This window comes from Symphalangus syndactylus, chromosome 1, assembly GCF_028878055.3.
Source record: "Symphalangus syndactylus isolate Jambi chromosome 1, NHGRI_mSymSyn1-v2.1_pri, whole genome shotgun sequence".
NCBI classification, from domain to species: domain Eukaryota; kingdom Metazoa; phylum Chordata; class Mammalia; order Primates; family Hylobatidae; genus Symphalangus; species Symphalangus syndactylus.
In genome coordinates, this window is record NC_072423.2 from 28,015,864 (window position 1) to 28,037,015 (window position 21,152).

General features: G+C 44.6%; 2 protein-coding genes across 2 annotated transcripts in view; one reads left to right on the forward strand and one right to left on the reverse strand.

Annotated features, from left to right (window-relative positions):
* MALT1 (MALT1 paracaspase) overlaps positions 1-21,152 on the reverse strand; it is a 212,314-nt gene that overhangs the window by 189,424 nt on the left and 1,738 nt on the right. The window lies entirely within an intron of this gene.
* ALPK2 (alpha kinase 2) overlaps positions 1-21,152 on the forward strand; it is a 131,647-nt gene that overhangs the window by 55,537 nt on the left and 54,958 nt on the right. The window lies entirely within an intron of this gene.

A 21,152-nucleotide genomic window follows, 5' to 3' on the forward strand; every position in this document is an offset into this window, starting at 1 on the left:
ATGGGGTGGACTCCCAGAGAAAGTCTTCTGAGAAGGCCACACCCTGAATCAGACCCCTGGAAAGTCAAAGCAGCAGAGATGGAGCAAAGGAGGTTGTAGCTGGGGCAGGGATCCCCTGAGCAGCCTTTAGTGCAGTTTTTCTCAACCTCCACACTACTAATATTGTGGGCCAGATAATTCTTTGTTCTGGGCAGCTGCCTGTGGGTTGTAGGATGTTTAGCAGCATCCCTGGCCAGTAGCAATCTCTTCCCCTCACCCCGACCCCAGTTGTGGCTATCAAAAATGTCTCCAGACATTGCCACATGTCCCATGGGGTGGGGATGGGGGCAAAAATCACCCCACGTTGATTAGCTTTGGCTGGATTCTATACCATCACTAATGACAGTTGGGAAAGAAAATAGTTATCTCATTAAAATTAGTGCTGTCCAATAGAAATTTAATGCAAGCCAAATATGTTTTTTGTAAGTACAGTCACAAATTGTGCAGCCATTATCACTATTTAATTTCAGAACACTTTCATTATACCCGAAAGAAACCCATACCTATTAACAGTCACCTCCTCTTCCCCTCTTCCCCCAGCCCCTGGCAAATCCTAATGTACTTTCTGTCTTGAATAGATTTGCCTATTCTGGATGTTTTGTATAAATGTAATCATACAGTAGATGGCTTTTGTGTGTCTGGCTTCTTTCACTTAGTGCAATGTTTCCAAGGGTCACCCATGTGGGAGCATCTATCAGTACTTTACCCCTTTTTATGGCCGAATAATATTCCATTGTATGGGCATACCAGGTTTGGTTTTAGTCATGTATCAGTTAATGGACATTTGGGTGATTTCCACTGTGTGGCCATTACAAGTAATGCTGCTATGAACATTTATGTACGAGATCTTTTTGTGGGCGTATGTTTTCAATTATCTTGGGTAAGTACCTGAGTGGAATTGCTGGGTAACTCTATGTGTAACCTTTTGAGGAATCATCACACTGGTTTTCAAAGCAGCTATGCCATTTTACATTCCTACCAGCAGTGTATGATGGTAAGACACTTATGTCTTTTACTTTTTTTGGAAGCCAGATTTTTAAAAAATACAAAGATACAGGTGAAGTGAACTTTAATAATATATTTTACTAACAGTATAACCAAATATTTCAATATGTAAATACAAAAATTGTTAATGAGATATTTAAAATTTTTTTGGTATTAAGTCTTCAAACTCTGGTGTATATTTTCCACTCATAGCATATCTCAATTTGGATGCTAATTATTCTTTGGAAATACTTGATCTGTATTTAGAGTTCATGAAATTAATTTGGAAGGGTAGATTCACATATCCAAATTGTTCCAAACCTATTAAAATTTTTTCCTAACAATGTCACGTATCAGCTTTTAAATTTACATGCACATTAATTAAAATTAAAAATTCAGTTCCACCTTCAAACTAGGCATATTTCGAGCCTCACTAACCAAATGTGGCTCAAGGCTCCCAGGTTGGATAGTCCACTTCTAAGTGATTTCTGTTGTCATTGTGATTATTTTTATATATTTTAGAGACGGGATCTCATTTTGTCATCCAGGCTGCAGTGCAGTGGTGTGATCATAGCTCACTGCAGCCGGGAAGCTCCTGAGCTCAAGGAATCCTCCCACCTCAGCCTCCCCAGTACCTGGGACTGCATGCACTCAGCTCTATTGTAATTTTTTAAAAGCTATTGTCCTGGGCCTCAATGTTGGTTTTCTTTCCTCTTTTACAGCTGATCCAATGACAAACTATATATATAATCTATATATATATAGATATATACACACACACATATATGTGTATATATATATATATACACACACACACATATGTGTATATATATATATATACACACACACACATATGTGTATATATATATACACAAACAATAGTTTATACATAATTCATATTTATAATTCTTTTTCTCTTTAATAGACTTTATTTTTTAGAGCGCTTTTAGGTTCACAGAGCAAATGAGCAGGAAGTATAGAGATTTCCCATATACGTCCTGCTCCCACAAATGCACAGCCTCCCCTACTATCTACACGGCATCAGAGACTGCATTTGTTACAATCGGTAAACCTACATTGACACATCACCATCACCCAAAGTCCGTTATTTACATGAGGGTTCCCTCTTGGTGGTGCCCATTCTGTGGGTTTGGACGATGTCTAATGACATGCCTCCCCACCGTCATGTGTGATTCTGTCCTAGAAGAAGGGCTGCTTCCTGTATGGCAGTGTTCTTAGCCACGGTCTGCTGGTTTAGAACAAGTGGCAAACAGCAGCACCGGTCACCCATGAGCCCCTCCAGCCTCTCAGCCCTCAACCCTCACAGACCTTATTTCCAGTGGCCAGCCCTGCTGGGCAGCCCCCACTGCCAGGGCTTTAGTGTCCCAGTTGGCATCCTGGCAGCCGTGCCACTCATTGGATGGTCTCCACTGTGTCTCTTGTATCACTTTAAAAACAACATGCCACCCTGCCTCCACGCCATCTCTCAGGTTACTGTGGAGCTACAGGACGAAAGAGGACACATTCCATTCATCTGTGAGGTCACAGGTTATTGGGCTTAGGAGATCTTATGTGGAATAGGAAGCTGGGGGGTCGGGGGTAGGTAGCGTTTGTCATGAGCTTTCATCATGCAAAGTCTAAGGGCTCATGTCTGCGATGAAGAGACAGCAGCACCATCTCCCCTGGGGCAGGGATGCCACAGCCCAGCCCTCAGGGACTCCAGGTTCATACAGGACAGTGCTTCTCTTCTGGGGAGCTTGTCAAGATTCAGCAAGTCTGGGGAGGGGCCTGAGACCATGCATTTCTAACAGACTCCTAGGGATTTCTACCCTTGGTATAATGAGGGCTTAGGGCTTTCCCCAGAAAGGATTAAATATCCCCACCCTTCCCTCCCACCTTCCTCCACCAGCTCCACCACCCAGTAGCTAATAACAGCTGACACGTATTGAAGGTAGAAATGTGCGCGGCCTGGGCTAAGCACTTGCAGCGGTTGGCTCATTTCATTATCTCAACAGTCCTGTGAGATAAACCCTGTCGGCCAGGCTCTACGTCAGGAAGTGGCCAAGCCTTGCTTTGAATGCGGTCTGCCTGACTCCAGGCTGTGTCTCTATTGATGAGGTTAAATAGCTTCCCTAATTCCATTTTAGGTCTGAGTTCCTTAGCTCTCCCCAAAACTAAAATAACTGTCGATAACAGTGGTGGCCTCTGGTGAAGTTGACTGAGTAACTGGGTGGGAGGGACACAATTTGTACTATATACCCGTTCACTGCATACCTTATGAATTGTGTGTGTGTGTGTGTGTGAGAACTAGTCCAATAAATTAATGAATAGCTTTAAAAAATAGTTTTTAAGGCTGGGCGTGGTGGCTCAAACCTGTAACCCCAGCACTTTGGGATGCCGAGGCGGGTGGATCACTTGAGGTCAGGAGTTTGAGACCAGCCTGGCTAACATGGTGAAACCTCATCTCTACTAAAAATACAAAAAGTAGCCAGGCGCGGTGGTGGGTGCCTGTAATCCCAGCTACTTGGGAGGCTGAGGCCGGAGAATCGCTTGAACAGGGGAGGCAGAGGTTGCAGTGAGACGAGATTGTGCCACTGCACTCCAGCCTGGGTGACAGAGCAAGACTCTGTCTCAAAAAAGTTTTTAAAAGGCCCAGGGCCTTCACAGTTAGAACCATGTACAAGTAGCAGAGCCTGTTCTCAGGGCAGGGGAATGAGACAGTGTTCACCATGTTGGACCTCCACCATCTCCACTGAAATGGTTGGGGTTCTTTGGGCCTCATCCATGCCCCTCCCATTCTCCAGGAGTGTGCAAGGCAAAGCTGGCCTGCAACTTCCCACCAGATGATAAAGGGTACACTTAGCACCTGGTTGGCGAGGACATTTCCAGAGTAGGTAGATTTTATAACAACAATTCGATAAATAGTAATATTGGTTAATAATGGTGCTATTCAAAGTCAGACACGAGAATTCTTTCCCTTCAGACAGCTTGGAACAAGTCTGAATTGCTCAGTGCTTACCTTTGCTCTTTTGTGATATTATACATTGACAAAGAAGAGAAAATCAGGATAACAACCAAGAAATGATTAGACTTAGCCATTGTGGGTACCTAGATATGATTCGAATCTCAGTGTTATCTCACTAACCTAAGCTAGTTACTGTACTCCTGAAAATGTGAATTTTAACATATTTTAAAGAAGTGCAGGTTAATTACTTCCAAATCCACATATGGAGTGAATCTAATTGTTAAGAAGAGGCTCTGGCTTAACCAGTTGTTACTTGAACCACTCGAATTTGCAGTTTTCTGTGTTCCCACCCTCTTGAAGTGTTGTGTGTTAAGATTGTACCAGGCAGACCCTGCCATATGCCTGTTGAGCTGTGTATTAGTCCATTTTCATACTGCCATGAAGAAATACCTGAGACTGGGTTTAATGGACTCACAGTTACACATGGCTAAGAAGACCTCACAATTATGGCAGAAGGCGAAGGAGGAGCAAAGCCATGTGTTACATGGCGGCAATAAGAGAGGGTGTGCAAGGAACTCCCCTTTATAAAACCATCAGATCTTGTGAGACTTATTCACTATCATGAGAACAGCACGGGAAAACCCGCCCCCATGGTTCAATTACCTCCAATGGGGTCCCTCCCACAATTCTTGGGGATTATGGGAGCTACAATTCAAGATGAGATTTGGGTGGGGACACAGCCAAACCATATCAAGCTGGTTCCAGTGATGGGCATAAACAGGCTTGTTAACCCCCAGGCCAGATCCTTTGACTCTCCAGACCTGAGAAAAGGGAGGGCAGAGAAGCCTGTTACTTCATGGCTGGTCTAAAGGACCAACTGAAGCACAAGACACACTGATCTCAGGGACCCTAGACAAGATCCTCAAGAGAATGAGAGGCTGGGGACCCTTGGCAGGCTGCCGGGGAGGGGGCATCCCCCATGGGGTGGAAGGAGGAGCACCTGCAGGTCAGTGCCCACTCCGCGATGCTACAAGTCTGTCTTATGATCAGGTCTGGTGAATCAGGATGTGGCCTTTAGTGACAGGGAGTGAGAAATGAACTCTGAAGCCCATCACACTAACAGCAACCGTGCTGCCTAGTTTTCTTCTCCAAACCCCTGCAGTCAGAGACATGGGAGTGGCAGATTTCCTACTGTTACCATTCTGAACCAACTCTGTGCTGGGCAGACTGCCTTTGTCTTCCACATAGACCTACCCTGTGAAGCATCCACACGAATGTCCATCATTCTAGCCCCAAAGACGATAGCTGAGCTAACACGTTTGTATTAGTCCGTTTTCATACTGCTATAAAGAATTGCCTTGAGGGTGGGCACAGTGGCTCACGCCTGTAATTCCAGCATTTTGGGAGGCCGAGGCAGGTGGATCACTTGAGGTCAGGAGTTTGAGACCAGCCTGGCCAACACGGCGAAATCCCACCTCTACTGAAAATACAAAATTAGCCAGGCTTTGTGGTGCACACGTGTATTCCCAGCTACTCAGGAGGCTGAGGCAGGAGAATCACTTGAACCTGGGAGGCAGAGGTTGCAGTGAGCCAAGATCATGCCACTGCACTCTCTAGCCTGGGTGACAGAGTGAGACTCTGTCTCAAAAAAAAAAACAACAAAAAACAAACAACAAACAAACAAAAAACACCAACTGCTCGAGACTGGGTAATTTATAAAGGAAAGGGATTTAATATGACTCACAGTTCAGCTGGCTGGGGAAGCCTCCGGAAGCTTACAATCACGGCAGAAGGTGAAGGGGAAGCAAGGCACCCTTTTCACAAGGCAGCAGGAAGGAGAAATGCCAAGTGAAGCAGGGAGCAGGCCCTTAGAAAACCATCAGATCGCGCGAGAACTCACTATCCTGAGAACAGCACGGGAGAAACCACCCCCATTTTTCAGTTACCTCCACCTGGTCTCTCCCTTGACGCGTGGGGATTATGGGGATTACAATTCAATATGAGATTTGGGTGGGGACACAAAGCCTAACCATATCAACATTTATTAAGCACTTACTTGGTGTATCAAGTACCGGAGCAAGCAGTCTCCATCCCTCACTGAGCCTATTTGTAGTGAAACTCCCTGAGCTGGAGTCCTGAGGGTGGTTGCTGATGTATTCTTAGCCTTCAGGCCCTGCGTCTAACCCATTCCCAAATCCTGGCTGTTCTAATTCCGCAGTGTCTCCTGCATTGGAACTTTCCTCTCTGTATTAAATTCCAAGGGCTGCCATAACAAAGCACCCAAAACCAGGGTGCCTTCAAGCATCAGACATTTATTTTCTCACAATTCAGAAGGCACAGTCTGAAATCAGCAGACAGCTGGCAGTATCGGTTTTCCCTGGAGGTCTGAGAGAGAAGCCATCCCACACTTTGGTCCTAGCTCTGGTGGTGGCCAGCAGCCCTTGGGGTTCCTTGGTTTGGAGCCAATAGTAATCCAGTCTCTGCCTCCATCATCACACAGCCTTCTTCCCTCTGTGTCTCTGTGTTCAAATTTTTCTTTTCCTATGAAGACAACAGTCACTGGATTAGGGCCCACTGTAATCCAGTATGACCTCATTTTAATGTGATTATATTTGTAAAACCCTATTCCCAAGTAAGGTCACATTCTCAGGTACCAAGGGTTAGAACTTGAACCTATTTTTGGGGGACACAATCAACCACTCTCCATTCCCCCAGCCACCACGGTAGCCCAGGCTTCATAATTTCATCTGGGCCACTGCCATAGCTTTCTTTCTAGATCATTAACAACCTTCTCTCCTTATAGAACACCTGCCAACCCTAAGTCTTGACCACCTCCCTACACAGAACATAAGTTTCAAGAAGACAGAGACTTTGTCTGGTGATGTTTTCCTTAGAAGCTAGGACAAGGCCAGGAACATAGACGGCTTTCAACAAGTATTAGTTGAATAAAGGAATTAATGAATGTACATGCATCAGCAGCAAATATATTGATTCTGTATCTTTCCTTGATACACTTGTCCCTTCTCTTCTGCCCCAAGTAGATTATTTCTACTGTAGCAAGTTATTTCTGTCTCTGTGCTAGCCTTTACGTATAGTCATTTGTTTGCCCAGCTGGGGTGTTATTCTGTGTGCTGGGTTGGGACAGACACTAGGTCTGATTCATCTTGGAATGCGCAGAAGAAACACAGTGACTGTCAGTATTTGTTGAAAGGAATTAGATTAGTTAATGAGGCAAGAGAGAAACATGAAAAATTATATTCCCCCGCCCCCTCCAATTGACTGCCTCTACCACATTTGCAGAACTGGGGTGGGGGTGGGAGGTAGGGCAGGAGGTAAAATTGCAAATTCTGTAAGTTCCCCTTTCTGCTGATGCTTGAAAAATTATCTTTCTGAGTCAGCACAGGTATTTTGATACTGCCTTGCGATTTGGGGCATTTTTTTTAAAAGTGATGATTTAAAAACAAGTGCTTTCACATTTACCATCAAACTGATGGGGTTGGGTGGGAAAATAACCATCATGAGAACCATTTACTCCTTCATCTTTTAAATTTCTAGTTCAGGGTCTAAATCTGACCATAAACTTAAGGAACCCTTCAGTCCCTGCCTCTCCATAAGGAGATAGCAGAACATTCCACTCAGGCATGGGTTGATCTTCATCAGAACATTCGGAAGTGGCTGGTGCTGACTGCAGGGTCTGGAAGGCTGGGCTGGTGACAAGGATAGTGACAAGGAATAGACTTGGCTGCACTGAATTCCACTCTCTGGACAGATTTTGCTTAGCACGGAAGTAGGCATAACTTCCAGGAGAGGGACAACCTCCCTATCACTGTCCTGCCACTAAAATCTCCTTTGAAACCTTTCTCAAGTGTACACCACCCACCCAGTCAAGTGACTATGCTTCACTGCTGATTGTGGACAGCAAACGGGAGACCATGGAGTGGGGGACCAAAAGGACGGGCTGGGAAAAGAATGGATTGCTTTAGTGGGTTGAATCATGTTCCCTGCAATTTTGTGCACCTGGAACCTCAATATTTGGCCCTATTTAGTAATAAGGTCTTTGCAGATATAATTAGCTAAGATAAGGTCATACTGGACTAGAGTGGGCCCTAAATCCAGTGACTGGTGTCCTTATAAGAAGAGGAGAGGACACATGAAAAGATATAGAGGGAAGATGGCCACATGAAGACGGAGGGAGAGACTGGAGTGATGCATCTACAGGTCAAGGAATGGCGAGGATGGCCAGGAGCCACCAGAAGCTGGAAGAGGGAAGGGAGGACTCTCCTTTTGTACCTTCAGAGGAGTGCAGCCCTGGTGACACCTTGAATGCCCACCTCTGGCCTCCAGAGGTGAGGGAGTGAAGGTGTGGTGTTTTAAGCTGCCCAGTTTGTGGTCATTTGCAGCCCTAGGAAACATGTACAGTTGCCAATAGTGTAGATACAGTGAATTATTATTATTATTATTATTATTATTTTGAGACGGAGTCTCGCTCTTTCACCCAGGCTGGAGTGCAGTGGCGCAATCTCGGCTCACTGCAAGCTCCGCCCCGCGGGGTTCACGCCATTCTCCTGCCTCAGCCTCCTGCGTAGCTGGGACTACAGGCGCCCGCCACCACGCCCGGCTAATTTTTTGTATTTTTAGTAGAGACAGGGTTTCACCGTGTTAGCCAGGATGGTCTCGATCTCCTGACCTCGTGATCTGCCCACCTCGGCCTCCCAAAGTGCTGGGATTACAGGCGTGAGCCACCGTGCCCGGCCAATACAGTGAATTATTAAGAAAAAGATGTGGGTTTTTTTTTTTCCATTTTTGTTTCTGGGACCTTCTAAAGAAGCCCAGGAAACTAGGGTTACCTCCATCTCGGGGGTGAGATGGTGATGAGGTAAAGAGGATTGTATGCAACAGAGATGAGGAAGGGGTTGTATATGATAGAGGCAGGGATGGGATTGTATGTGATAGAGGTGGGGATGGGGTTGCATGTGATGGAGGTGGGGATGGGGTTGTATGTGATGGAGGTGGGGATGGGGTTGTATGTTTTGGAGATGAGGATGGGGTTGTATGTGATGGAGATAGAGATGAGGTTGTATGTGATGGAGATGTGGATGGGGTTGTATGTGATGGAGATAGGGATGGGGTTGTACATGATGGAGGTGGGGATGGCATTGTATATGATGGAGATGGGGATGGGGCTGTCCATGATGGGGATGGGGTTGTACATGATAAAGACAGGGATGGGGTTGTATGCGATGGAGTTGGGGATGTGGTTTTATGTGATATAGATGGGGATGGGTTGTATCTGATATAGATGAGGGTAGAGTCATATATGATTGAGATGGGGATGGGGTTGTAGGTGATGGAGATGGGGACGGGGTTGTATATGATATAGATGGGGGTAGAGTCATATATGATGGAGATGGGGATGGGGTTGTAGGTGATGGAGATGGGGATGAGGTTATATGTGACAGAGACAGGGATGGGGATGTACATGATGGAGATGGGGATGGGTTGTATATGACATAGGTGGGGATAGAGTCATATATGATGGTGATGGGGATGGGGTTGTATGTGATGTAGATGGAGATGGGGTTGTATATGATATAGATGGGGGTAGAGTCATATATGATGGAAATGGGATGGGGTTGTAGGTGATGGAGATGGGGATGGGGTTGTATGTGATAGAGACAGGGATGGGGTTGTTCATGATGAAGGCAGGGATAGGGTTGTACGTGATGGAGATGGGGATGGGGTTGTAAGTGATGGAGGAAAGGATGGGGGTTGTATGTCATAAAGACCAGAATGTGGGTTGTACTGTGAGAGAGGCATAGATAAGGGTTGTGCTGTGGAAAGCAAACAGATGAAAATAAACAGGTTTTGTATTTGTTTAAGCAGGACAATAACCTTACAGTCTGGCTTTGTTGAGAGAGTTTTCTATGTTCCTTTCTTCTTAGATCAGAGAATCTTATCTGTGCACAATCTGAAAGCAAACAGGTGTGAGGGTGTGGACAAGTGGACACAGTCTTCCCTGCTGAGAGCTACTGGGAGAGGAAGGTGACAGAGACAGAGTCAGGGCAAGAGGGGCACGTAGGTCCTGACTTCACGTTTTGCGATGCCGGGATTGTGGTGGAGCAAGCTAAGGGAAACTGAGAGGACAGGAGAGCTTTGCCTGCTTCCGTTTAGGGACACAGGAACTAGCCACTCTTCCACCTACCCATGTGGGGCAGCTCAGACACCGTCTTCCAGAGGGGGGGGTCAGCAGGACTAGAAGGTGAGCATTCCCTAGAGGACTGCCCAAGGGATTGGACCACCCAAGGGATTGGACCAGAGCAGGCTTAATCAGAAAGAAAATTTTGTTATTTTCCACTCATCTCCCACATCCCTGACTGGGGGCCCATGAGGAAGACAGGATCAGTTCCAGAGACAAAATAAAGAGATTGCATTTACTCAGGCACCTGAGAAGTAAGGTGTGTGAATTTTCAAGCCACCATATGCAGAAATATCAGCTCAGTGTATATTTTGCCTTCCTAGCTCAAATCACAACATTAAATTCCAGATGTTTTCTTCCTTCTTGGTTCTCCAAGCATTTCCCCAGCAACTTCAGCTTCCCAGAAACTTTTCTGAGAATTGTTATTTTTCCTTCCATCTACAAGGGGAAAGTTTGTTTCGATGGATCCATCCAAAGGGGCCCCCGAATTTCTGGTGTAATCTGCACCATAGTCCTCCTCAGTTCACATCCTACCTTTGATTTCCCTCATCTTTAAATGCAACCCTGCTGTTGTACATTGCAATTTTATAGCTCTGTGCCCAGAGTAAACTGGACATCCTCACTTTCAGTGCATGGTGCCTGGCTATAGTCGGTACAGTTATGCTGATGTCTTCTAGGTGGTACATACTTGAAACCTCAATTATTTGTGGTTAAAACAAAAGATGCTTCTCTCTCTCTACTCAAAAGAGAACATAAGCTTTAGTTTAGATCTAAAAAAGACCCCAGCAAACCAGGCACCAAACTATTAGTGATGAATAAGAGATTTAGTTTAGTAGAAGATACATATTAACCAAAACGCAGGAGTCTGGGGCAATTTTCAGGTAAGAGATCAAGGTCTCAACAGAGAGATGGTGAGATTTGACACAGAGAAGAGAACCAGACTGAAGAGGCAAAACTTTCCTACATATGTTGGCAAAGGGATGTTGGACAAAGATCAGATTGGATAGATGTTCACTCATTTGACATAATTTCTGAGCATTTACCATGCTCACTGCACCAAGTAGAACAACACTAATGCTGTTGTCCCTCTCAGCGATCTCAATATCCCAGGAAATTTTGTCTCTTTTTTGGAACGAAGCTGTCTCTCAATCTTAGCGGGTAATCATTTTTGCCTGCTCTGTCACCTGTGATTGTACTGCCAGAGGGTTCATTTTCTGCCAATCAAGAAACCAAGCCTGGCGGGGCACGGTGACTCACGCTTGTAATCCCAGCACTTTGGGAGGCCGAGGTGGGTGGATCACTTGAGGTCAGGAGTTCGCGACCAGCCTGGCTAACAGGGCGAAACCCCATCTCTACTAAAAATACAAAAATTTGCTGGCCATCGTGGCACTCACCTGTAATCCCAGCTACTTGGGAGGCTGAGGCAGGAGCATCACTTGAACCTGGGTGGCAGATGCCATCTCAAAAAAAAAAAAACAAGAAACCAAACCTGAGGTCCTATCACTATCCTGCTGACTTACTAGAGAAGAGATATAGGATATAAAGAATCATCAATTCCCAAACCTGCATTTTCTCATCAGTTTTTGGTACGAGCATCTGAGGCAGGTGACTGGCTTAATATTTATGTTTATATTCAGATTTTCCAATAGCTGAATACCATCACTGCTGTACACTTTGAAGCCCACGCTGAATAGGCAAAGTACTAGTGTAGTAATCGTGACAAGTATTTCCTGCTTCTAAAGTTTACAAGAACTTGCTTTATATAATGTATTATTGTCATTGCAGTGTGGTAATTGCTACTATCTTGGTTTTGCTTTTACTCACAAATTCTAAAAACTATAAAGAGAGATATTGATTTGAAAATACTCTCCTAGAACCTGACTAAGAATTAATTTTTTCCCCTTATCATTTTGTCTGAAATCTACAGGAAAGTTTCAGTTTGTGGGACGTAAACAATACCGTCCCACTCACCCCAGGCTCATGGTCTACAGCAGGGATTCATTCTGAGGCTCAATGAGCCCTTAACAGGATATCCATAGGCCCAAGGGGGTCAGAAACCCCCCTGAAATTATGTGCAACATTGTGTGGGTAAAACAAGACTTTCTGGGAAGAAGCCATAACTTTTCTTGGCTCTTCAAAGCAGCCTGTATCTTACAAAGGGCTAACAAGGTTTGAGGCTTAGGCCATTGGTGTTGCATTCTGTGGCTGTGATGATTTTCACTGGCTGGGACTAGGTCTGTGAGCCTCTAGGACTCTGCAGGATGAACCATAGGGTCTATACGCCAACACAGTGCAGTCTACCAAAGACATAAGGCACTTAATGCCTAGAGGAGGGAGAAGCAAAGAGACCAGGGAAGCAGAGGAACTTGGAATCCAGAGAGTGCATGTTCATGGTGAGCCGTTCTCCAGCCCACTGTCTCTTCCCTGCCCCTCTCTGGGGCCCCACTGGCTCATTCTTGGATCGGTCTACCTATGGTGACATGGTGACATGCTGTATCCTTTTCCCTAACAACTTTCATTGTTAATAGAGAAGATTAGATCTAGAAGCCTTAGGAGTCCAAGGAAAATCTGATTGCAAATGAGGGGTGAAGCTTAAGCCCCATTTACTTGGCAGCAGGTCACAGAACACTGAAGCTGTTGGGAAGCAAGTGGTGTTAGCTAACTCATACTTTACTGTGGAAGAAAGACTCCGAGAGACCGGGTGACTTCTCTACAGCCACTTCCTGTATAGTAGCAGATCCGGGACCAAACCCCAGTTTTCTGAGACTCAATCATCTTTCCATCACTCTACTCCATTTTCCTCTCACCTCCTGTGTCTTTAAGACACAGCAAATAAAAAAGCAAAAAGACAAAACAAAACCAAAAAACCCCCCGGAGACTATTCAGAAATGCCTAGTGGAATTTGAGAGAAATCATGGGCCTTCATAGCGCCATCTTTTCTTATGTTTGCATACAGTTGCACTTTATGGAAATTATGGCTCACTCTGTCTCTCTCATTTCCCAGAAATCTCCCATCATCTATGCAGGAAAACACAGATGCATGCAGGAAAAGAAGACAGCTGTTTTGTGACCCATTTCACACGAGTTTGCCATTACATGGTCCCCGCCTGTGTTGGAATAATTGGTATACCCCTTTGTTTGCAATGTACAACCCAAAATCCTCAAGTCATAAATTTCTATGCCATTTTACCAACATTAACTGCATTAATGTAAGCAAAGCAGTTAGAACAGTGCCTGCCATGTGTTAAAAAGGCTGTAGGGATTAGCAATTATTACTATTAATAGTAGCGTTACTACTTAGCTCACCTCACCTGAGATGTACAATAAATTCATATGCTCATGGCTCATGCTCTAGTGCCCTTCCACTCGTACCATGTCACCAGGCAAAGACTCCCACTGAATGCACAGAGCTACTAGGAAGGGTGTGAGCCATGGAAACCCAGGCCCCTCCCAGCAAAAGATCAAATCAGTATTTTACAAACTGTATGACTCCCAAGAAATGAAGACAGAATTGTAACACCAGTTGGCTGAGGATTTCTTGTCCCTTAGGAGGGAGTGGAATGAAGGAGAGCTGGTCAGATACAGGGGTGTTTAGGATCTGTTTCAGGACTGGAGGTTTTAGATGAATATCAAGGAAGTTACAGTCCTCCAGTCTATTATGGGTTATTCTAACATTCAAAGCCTTCAAGAGAAGCTTCTTTCTGGGCAATCAGGCAACTCCTAAAAATAAACTCAAGTTCCTGAAATATTCTAGCTTGCCTTTAAGCTTTCTTTGGCTGGGGACCGGGCTATCTATTTTCAGTTTTGCAGCCCCAGGTGGTATGGATTTGATCTATCGAATGACAAACGGCCGAATGACGCTCTGCCTGTTGTGACAGCTCAGCAGATATTTAGGAAAGGTTATTCGTGGGGGAGGCTACAGCAGCCCAGAATGGCTGGAGAGAGGGGAAGGTCTCATTTAAAGTTTCCTGGAACCACAGGGGAAAATTGATGATGTGTAGACAACTGTTGAAGGACACAGTGCTATTTCTACCTACCTCATCCAGATAAGAAGGAAAGAACACTAAAAGAACATTAAAAAAAAAAAAAGAAAAAGAAGTTGGAGAATGAAAATTATGCATGGTAGGGCATGTTGGCACATGGAAGACTGACCAATTGAAGCTAGGGACCGAGTGGCTTGGCCCTCCTGGCCCCGGGGCTTCTGATTGGCTTTAGAACTGTGGCCTCTCTCCTTTGACAATCTTCTCATATTTCCCATTCCCCCTCCCCCACTCTACTTCAAGTTCACCTTGCCTCAGGTCCTTTGATCCCTTGGCATTTTGACCAGCACCTTGAGCTCCCTTCCAGGGACCACACCCCTTGCTTTAGGGGACACTGTCCTTCCAGCTAATCCCTACCAGGAGCTGCCCAGAGCCTCCAGAGGGTTCCAAGGTGACCCTCACCTGGCTTCCCCTTCTTCCCTCAGCCATATATTTTTCTCTTCTATCCATTAGGCTGCTGAGAAGCTGCAGTTAACAGAATAGTCAGCTAGCTAATAGTGTTTTTTTTTTTTTGTTTTTTTTTTGTCGTTCACAAGAAGTCTGGGGCTAGTGAAAGTCTGTGTGTCATTCCAGTAGCTCGACGATGACTGCAAATCTCCAACTTCCTTCTCTCTTTCTGCTACACCAGTCATAGTGTGCTGGCTTTTCATTTTCATGCCCCAGGACTGGAAGATGAGAGCTGTAGCACCAGGCATTACATCCTGATTGAAGGAAGAAGGAGGGGATAGGCAAGGTACCCACCATGTCTGTACCTTACACAAGGAAAGCAAAGCTTCCCCAGAAGTCCCTTGGTGGGATTCCTTGAATATCTCATTAGGCAGACTGACCCCTTTGCCCCATCTAGCTATGTAAGAGGCTGGGAGAGTGTGTGGTTTTCCAGCCTTCTTAGTTGGAGGTAGCAAGAGACAAGGGGATTGGGGATACTGTTGAATTAGTCAGCCAACAGTATCTACCACATCTGCCCATTCCAATCAGTAGAGAAGTCCCTTAGACTGCACGGAAATGTTCAAGAAGTATCTTAGAATTGACACATATGACATAAGAGTTCAACCTCTGATTTTTGCACTGCAGGAATGTTATCGTTGAAATGGAAGAAGATGATACAGTGGTGACCTTCCACACTCTGTCATGGAGCAGTGTTGTTAGTTAAGTTTCATCCACTTGGCTATTAGCACAACTTGTCAAGAATTGTTATCTATCTTTTCCATGTACATCTTGTCTCTTCAACTGGATTATAAGCTATTCGGGGAGAGGGATCTTATCTTATACAACCTTCTATTGTTAGTGACTCAAATTAGTGTCATGCACTTGGCTGGCATAAAAGACACTCATTAATGATGAAAAGAATAACCTTGAACATCCTGGGGTGCACAAAGAGGAAACACACCTTTCCATTAAATCCATGGCAGACATTCCTAGGAGGCAGAACTTCTGGAAAGGCCAATAAGTGAAAATGATATGTTTGTGGAATCAGAGGCACGTTGAATGGGGTTTCAATTGAAAAATGCTATTCAAGCTTTAAGTTTCTAAGCTTAATGCTGCTTTCAAAAAGAGGCTTGGAAACATTACTCAATTTGGTTTACCCTTTCCCCTCCTGTATTCATTCATCTGCTTATTCATTCAGCAAAATTGTTTGCGTTCCTATGTGCCAGGCTCTGGAGACCCAGAAATGAATAAGAGTCCCTGCCCTTAGACCTTGTAGGGAAGTAGACAAATTGATAGATGGCCATGTTGCACCTAAGAAGGACATTTGCAGTCTCATATCCAAAGTGTTTCAGGAGCTCAGAAGTTCTGGATTTAAATTAGGGGGAGTTCCCAGCCCTTGGTGAGGTGGGGTTTGTTCCAACTTACCCGATTAGAAATGTTCAGTTGGAAAGGGCTCTGTAGCCTCACAGACTTGGCTTTAAATCCTGGCTCTGCCTTTGGCTGTGGGACCCTGGGGAGACTTCTCATCCCCAAACATCATTGACCTCATGTGTCGGTTTTTAATTCATGCCTCTCAGCTCTGAATTCACCCTTTAATATGTGCCCTGTACTAACGAAATTCCACTATTCTTTAAAGTAAGCACAGTATTATGCATTCTCAGCAGAAGGCAGTGGAAGGACACTGCAAGAGGAACAGAATTCCTGTCATTTCAGCATTGGTGGAGTTGGAGAGCCTGTGGTCATCCTGCCTCAGCCCTGGGCCCCAGAACACGGTCATCTGCAACCTTGTAGCCTTAGTGTAGTGATACCCTTTCTGCTGCCCTCTCTCTTTGGAAACCAGAGCCCCGAATGGCCCCCAGCTCTTAAAGCCTCCTGCCTGTATCAACGCACAGACTGCCTCCACAAGCTCCTGTGTGGTCTACACATAGCTGCCCGAGGCCTGGTGCACAGAGCACTTGTTCCCTCTGTGTCTTAGTCCATTTCTTTGCTTGTAACAAAATATCTGAAACTGGGAAATTTATAAAGAAAAGAAACATATTTCTTACAGTTCTCGAGACTGAGAAGTCCCAGGTAGAGGGCCTGCATCTTGTGCAGGCCTTATTGCTGTGGGGGACTCTCTGCAGAGTCCCGAGGCAGAGCAGGGCATCACATGGCGAGGGGGCTAAGCATGATCTATGCCACCTCAGGTCTCTGTTCCTCTTTTTATGAAGCCACCAGGTCCCCTCCCTTGATAACGTATCAATCCTCTAGCCCATTAATTCATTAATCCATGAATGGATTAATCCCTCCATGAGGGCAGAGTTCCCATGATTCAATCGCCTCTTAAAGGCCCCACCCATCAGTATTGCCACACTGGGGATTAAGTTTCAATATGAGTTTGGAGTGGACATTCAAACTAGCACTTTGCAAACTCCTGACCCACACCACATGTAGCCCACAAGCTCTGAAGGCTTCAGCCCCTGTGACCACCCATGCCCAGACTCCCCTGCACACCCACGCCACTGCATGCTGACCACCTACTCCTGGCCTGCACTTGCAAGGGAGGTCTATTGCTTTTCTCAGCAATTCCAGGCCAGCTCTGGTCTGGATGCACCAGTGAACTTCTGTGCTATCTGGAGGCCTAACCACACCTTCTCCAAGTAGGTCTAAACCTCTTCCAACTTTGTCCTTCCTTGGTACTTTCCCTTACCTAGAGTACTATAGACAGTTTCCTTATACCTTATAGCACTCTTCTATCACAGTCAACAATTCTTTATATTGAACTTTTCTTATATAACCTACTGTGTGGTTTCTATGGTTGGACCTAGGCTATTCATCTCATCAGTAAAGAAGAGATGATAACATCTTTTTCTCAGATTTATTTTACAGATCAGATGAGAAAACCCTCATAAAGCTCATAGCTCAAGGCTCTGCCTGTCAGAGCTCCCCAACTTCCTCTTTTTCTGAGCTACTGCTGTTTTTTCACAGAGAAGAAGGAAAATTAATATCAGTGAGTGAGTGCCTTCTGGGCACCAGGCAATATGCCAGGCACTTGACAAGATGGTGCAGGCATGCATGTGGTTAGTCTTAGAGGAGGAGACAGAGGGTCAGAGAAGCTAAAGAGGTTACCTGTGGTCATGCATGGTATATCCAATTAAGCTGCGCTACAAACGCTGGTTGCTAGTCCTCCCAGTCCACGCACCACACACAATGGTGGGCTTGCTCCTAGAGCCCCAAACACTCTTTTTTTCACTTGAATGAGTACAATCTCCCTACATAAGGAAATTGTTTCAGCACTCAGTCTAAGTTTCAGCACTCATTCTATGCTGAGAGTAGGTGCACAGCAGAAGAATCATTTGCTAGCGTTCTTTTGTAATGACTTAACTAAGAAATCTCCTCCTAAAAGAAAGGTCTGACTCATTGGGAAGGTGTGAGTCTGTGGTTTCCCTTTCTCTGTGAGCTGGCCTCTGGATGAGAACCGAGGAGCCTGCCCTTGAAACTGATGCCGTAAGCAAGTACAAATATGAACTGGGCTGTTAAAGGCTTCACTTCAAAAAAAACCCCATTGGTTAAAATCAAATTTATGGAATTGCTTATTAGCAGCAGGCCAGTTGTACGGTTTGTTGCTTCAACATAACTTCCACAGGCCAGCAATCTTTGTTATGTTCATTGATGTTTCCCAGCTGCCTAGAACAGTGCCTGGTATGAAGTAGATGGTCACTAAATGTGTGTCAAATGTATGAATTTACATGGTCAAGGATTCAACCAATTTTTTTACATGTGGAGATTCACTAGGGTATTTTGAAGTCGAATTTTAATTTAAAAGTAAGAGGAGTGATATGGTTTGGATCTGTGTCTCTAACAAATCTCACACTGAGATGTAGTCCCCAATGTTGGAGGTGGGGCCCAGTGGGAGGTGATTGGATGATGCGGGTGGTTCCTCATGAATGGTTTAGCACCATCTCCGTACTGTTCTCGTGACAATGTGTGAGTTCTTGTGAGATCTGGTTGTTTAAAAGTGTGCGGCACCTCCCCCTTGCTCTCTCTTCGTGCTGCTCCTGTCAGGTAAGATGTGGGCTTCAGCTTTGCCATCTGCCATGAGTCAAAGTTCCCTGAGGCCTCTCCAGAAGCAGTTGCCACCATACTTCCTGTACAGCCTGTGGAACTGTGAGCCAATTAAACCTCTTTTATTTATAAATTACCCAGTCTCAGGTATTCATAGCAGTGCGAGAACTGACTAATACAAGAGGAAAGGTGCAAATAAATCTTAATGGAATATGATTATTTTGTAAATCACGGCATGATAGTATGATGATCTACTCCAGTGACCAAGCTCATCCTAATCAAAACTTACTTGTCCTGTGTTTAATTCTCTTCAGATGTCAGTCTCTTCTAGGTACCCACTTATTACTTTGCTGATGTAATAGTAATCAATCATGGAAGAATAAAGGGATATAGAAAGGGAATAAATATACTTTTCTTTCCAGGAACACCAGGATAACCAGTAGTGCTTATGGTTCAAAGTCTCCTTTAAAACGGGGTTGTTGCAAAGTCAGGAGCAGATGAAAGTTCAAACCCTTTCAAGTGTAGAGCTTTAATGGGTGAAGTTGGCTACAGCTGTCTCAACTGGTACATGGTTCATTCATTTATTCATTCTCTCAACAAACACTTAGTAAGCACCTACTGCATGCTAATCGCTATAACAGGCCTTCACTAGAACATAGAATGGGAGCTCCCTGTAGATGAGCATTTGCCTGTCTTGTATCCCCATTATCTAAAACACTCTCTAGTACTTTGGAGGCATTCACTAAATATTTGTTGAAAGATTAAGTAGTCCTAGCCCTCATGGAGTTTATATTAAATTTCTTTCTTGTTTAGTTAGCATTTTTATGTCCATCAAATATGAGTTAAATGAACCTCAAAGTAGCTTTAAAAGAGAAAATGAGAGATGCATGACTGACAGGCTGTAAGCAGCCTGGGGGAAGTGTGGAAAGAGGTGTGGTTATGCTGTTGTCCTGTTTCCCATGGGCAGTATGTACAGGGATTGACCACAAGGTAGTAAGACTGATTGTCATGTATGATTTATGAGAATCAGTCTCATGACATTGGAGCCATAATATGCACATGAACATTTCAGCTCTGTTTTGTCATATGCTGGGAGACAGACTTCATCCCCACCCCTGAACCCCATCCCGCCAAGGCCAGTCATCTGTTCCCTGCACATCTGAATGGGGCTGTCCAAGGCAGGAGTCCTGGGAGCAAAGACTGAGTTGCTTCAGAAATTAGAAGTAATTTTCTTCTCCTTGGCTGGACATAAGTTTTCTTTGTTTTGAAATAATCAATGAGCTAAAAGTTTCATGAGACAAGGATATAGTCAAAGAGTTTGCTGCTTCCTTGAACAATATCCAATATCATAGAACATTCATATAGTACCATGAAAGGCTCAATCCTCAGAATGTGAAGTTTCTTTTTCTCTGCCTTCCTCTCTTCCTCCCTCCCTCCCCCTCTCCCCTTTTCTCAAAAACCTAAGCAGTCCTGAATCTTCTATTTCCTATAGAGGTGGTCTGCCTGCCACTGGGCATCTATTTTAAAGTCTGGGATACATTCCGGGATGTTTATAAGCTTCTCTAGGAAAGAAATGATTGGCAGTGCTGATGGCCAATCATAAGTCTATTTATTCATTAGAGGTGGGTTCAAAGGCAGCCTTCTCTCTGTTTTTTAGTAACATTATTATCTTAGTGCACTTCATGTTGCTATAACAGAATACTCGAGATTGGGTAGTTTATCAAGAAATGAGGCCTATTTGGCTCATGATTCTGGTGGCTAGAAAGTTCAACATTAGGCATCTGCATCTGGTGAGGGCCTCAGTCTGCTTCCAACTCACGATGGGAGGCAGAGGGGAGCTGGCATTTTCAGAGATTGTATGGACAGAGAGGAAGCAGGGTGGGGGTGGGGATGGTGCCAGACTCTTTTTAACAACCAGGAAGTAATAGATTGAGAACTCACTCATTCCCCTCCACCCCTGAGGGATGGCATAAATCTATTCGTAAGAGATCCACCCCCATAACCGAAACACTTCCCATTAGGCCCCACCTTCAATCCTGAGGATCAAATTTCAACATGAGGTTTGGAGGGGGCAAATATCCAAACCATAGCAATTATTAACCAGCAAGCTGTTATATTTTGGGGACAAAGATTGCTTATTGCTATGTTGCAAGTACTGTTTATTTCATTTATTATGATCATGTGAGATTCATCTTTCTGGAAAGATGCACACAGCTCTTGTTGTGACTTACTTGATCAAAACAGTTAACATTCAATTTATTTCCATCTATTTCCTGAGAAAAAAATCATTAAAAAAATGATGGTTGTCAGGAGGCTTTTTGCTTATAATGATGAATTTGACAAAGGGCCCCCTGGAACATAGAGTTTCTTAAATTTGCAGTTTGCTAGGAAATCTCTAATAGCTAGAGGGAGTTGGGGGATTAATGTTTAGATTTCAATCATTCTTGTCCATTATTAC